Raw genomic sequence first — 3,569 nt, 5'->3', positions numbered from 1 at the left:
TTTAAAGGAGTCATCCAAATCTGGCTCCATTTTCTAGTCAAAAGTCATGAAGCTGGCTTTTTGGGAAAATAGATAGCATCTTTTACTCATGTGGCAAAGTTAGTCTAAAAAACTAAGATTGCTCACCGTGGTTATTTCAGGCCCTAAATATTGGCTATAAAATGTACAATATTCACAATAAGCAATGGCTTCGATCTGTGGTTGGATATTCTTTTGGAATAAACTGCATTCTTTCAGCTTTTTATCCATTTTGTTTGAAAAATCAAACTTTATCTTTGTTACTACAGAACTTTGACAGAATTCAACATCTCTTTTGCTACATGTATGTCTATTGTTTGTTTTTGGTATTCAAATATGAAATCACTGAACCAAAAGATGAACCATTTGGTAACCATGTTTTTTTTTTTAATGTCTTTTTTAAAACAGCATCAAACAACATTGAGCCGGTAGAAAGAATGAATTGTCATTTGGAAAAAAACAAAAGTGCAAATATGATAAAATGTCAGGCTCTCTATGTACCACTAAAGGTAAATGGAACTCTAGTTTTGCTCTGATGTAAAAGCAGCAATAACTGTATGACCACAAATTACCTGTTGTTAGTTTTTCCATTGGAAGCCTGCTTCAGAGGGCGACTCAGAGACATGCCGTGTTTTGCCAGCTTGGCTGTTCCTCCCACTTAAATGCACTCAATTTTGACAGAGGTAGAAGTACAACATCCCTTAATTTAGACAGACCTTTCAGTGACTTCACTCAGCAAATTGTTCAGGGCATCTTGCCACTGCCACTGCCATTAAAGCTCTCTGTCATCAAGGACAAGACATGAAGTGATATTAGCAGGAGCCTGAGTTTATGTTCAGAAATAGTCGGTGAAGATGTCGCAGCAAGTTGTTTATGTCAGAAAAACAGCTGACATAGCATTAGCAAAAACTTTTTCTAATTTGTTATCTCTGGCTCACAGTCTGTCAGACAAAGTGACCTGACCATCCTCCACATTTTTAGCACTGCCTTCTGCCTCCTGTTCTCTCTAGTTGAAGACACGGACATGAATGAAGTCATTTCCATTCAAAGTCAGAAACAATTATAAAATAAGCTTTAGTCTGCATTCAAACAGACTTCAGTTAGGGCTTTATATACAGCACTGTGTAAAAGTCTTGAGTCACCCCTCATTCCTTTCTATTGTACTTCCAAGGAGACGGACTTCCTTGTAATTTATTTTTAAAGTGGTCTTGAGCAGTAGTTCTTCGTGGTTTCCGAACGCCTTTTCATTTGTCATTCATTCGTTTGTACCTGGCGACTTTCAAATGCTTTTTTGTTTATTAAGCCACTTTCCTGACTACATATAATGGACAACTAAGCAAAGAAGCAGTTGTACATGATATTTTCGGCACTTGCTAGCCAAACACAAAATTTGTTCCCTTTCTTTTTAATCTGAAAAAAGTCCAAAGATAACTCAGTTTGACAGGCATAAAAAAGTACCCTCAAAGAAGTATTGACTAAAAACTTGCCATATCTCAGCATGGTGTTTTTGGATTTTGCAGATATTGGACAAATGGTGGACCTGACATAGGACACGAGAGATGCACTACTCACTGAAGTCTCCTCAGAAGTAGTCTCAGCAGAAGGGTGGCTGTCAAGAGTCCAATCTTAAGGGAGAGATTTAACTAAATATAAGAAAAATGCCAAATGTTTGGTTCAGGTCATCATTAGTATGTATGAGTGTTCATGTAAGCAGTACAACAGTGAGTGCTGCAAAAACACAGTGGAGGCTCTGTCGTGGTTTGGGGCTGCGTTTCAGCCAATGATGCTCTTGGCAAAACTGATGGAATTATGATTGCAACAAAGGACCCAGCATACAATACCATCTGGAAAGTGCTTGATAGCAATGATGTCATTTTTCAGCATGATAATGATGCCAAATACATTGCCAGTGCAGTAAAAGCATAGCTGGATAGAAAAACACACAATGAGTCATGGACTGGCCTCCCCAGACCCCAACGTCAACACTTTTGAAGCAGTGTGTGATCATCATGACAGAGAACAGAACAAAAAGCAGAAACATCCAAAGAAAAGCTTTGAATGCCTTTCAGCTACTTAAAGAAATTCCAAGAAAGCTTGCCTATCTGAGTTTAGGCTGTGTTAGAATAAATAATAACAAATAGAATAAAGATGGTCATACCAGACTTGTACAAACTATTTTTGCGTGTGTGGAGATTTGACCAGGTTGGACTAGATTAGAAATGATATATTAGGGACAGTTCATGTCGGGTGGTTAAAACAAAGTTAGGGAGGCAAGGCTGAGATGGCTTGGGCATGTGGGATAGTGAATACACTGAAAAAAGGATGTTGAATATGGAGCTTCCAGGCAGGAGGGAAAGAGGAGGCTCTTGGTGGAGGTTCATGGATGTAGTAAAGGAGGAAGATGGAGGCGCATGACCTGCTGTGAGAGCAGCTGAAAGAAGACTGTACTTCCGTGAGTTTGCACACATTTCAATAAACGACCCATGTTGTCTTTTCCAAGAAAAATACAAAGAAATGAGGTGTGACTCGAGATTCTTTTGCACACTACAGTATGACGTAAAATAAATATTGCACAGCTCAGGTCCTCGAAGCCATTCCAAGCAACAGACAAGGACTGTTCAGCTTTTCACAGAAGCTGCTGCGGTTGCCCTGTCAAAGAATTTGGGGGAGAACGTTGTATCTCTGAGGAGCCACTACTCTGAGGCAAAAACCCAGCACAATTTCTCACCTAAGTGTTGGCAAATTACTCAGTGAAACATGTCAGGTGAAAAGCCTCCACAAGAAGAAGAGCAGCTACAAGTATGCACAAATGAAGGGGAATGTTCTAGAAACCAGAGAACAAGGCTGTTGCTGCAGGTTGTAAACTGTGATTGATGGAGTTACAGAGAGAGGGAGATTCTACCCCCGAAAGGACCTCTTGCTTTGATTCTGTCCTCTTTGGGAGATTGTAGGGGATGATCGGGTCATCGTGACCAGCGTGTCAGTGGGGTGAAGCTGTTTTCTTACCACGGGGTGCTGCACAAATTGAGCTTGCTGAAGCTAAAGAGTTCCCGTTTTCACTGTTGAGTCTTTAAGTGTTTTGTCCCATTTTTCAATTGGAATGGAGACACGAATAAAAGCACCTGTATTCACGGGGTGAAAGCTTTAGTGTAGCGTGAGCCATAAAAGGCGCCGTGGTAGATGTGTTTTCTGTGGAATTGGTAGATGCAGACTGCTGGGTGAAAGATTGATACAAACTGTAATATGTTGGTGTACTGCAACTCCTTATTTCCTACTCGCAGACACACACATCATGATGCCTGTTACTATTATTATGCTGTCTATTACATATTTCATTTGAGACAGACATGCATTTAATCTGTGGCTATAGGCTTCTTTTGAGGCAGACGGCTCATATCTCGGTTTAAGCTATAGAGTGAAATAGGACTATAATAACACGAGTGATAATAATTCACTTAATCTCTGAGTCGAATTCTCCTTTTTAAGCTGAGGCAAAATCAGGACCACGCTTCACTGTCACCTCAATGCATTCTGACAGTGAAGGATCATGG

Source organism: Simochromis diagramma, unplaced genomic scaffold, assembly GCF_900408965.1.
Source record: "Simochromis diagramma unplaced genomic scaffold, fSimDia1.1 OVJJ01000107.1, whole genome shotgun sequence".
In the NCBI taxonomy this organism is placed as follows: Eukaryota; Metazoa; Chordata; class Actinopteri; order Cichliformes; family Cichlidae; genus Simochromis; species Simochromis diagramma.
The sequence above is the reverse complement of the archived record's forward strand: the minus strand, read 5'-3'. Positions refer to the sequence as shown.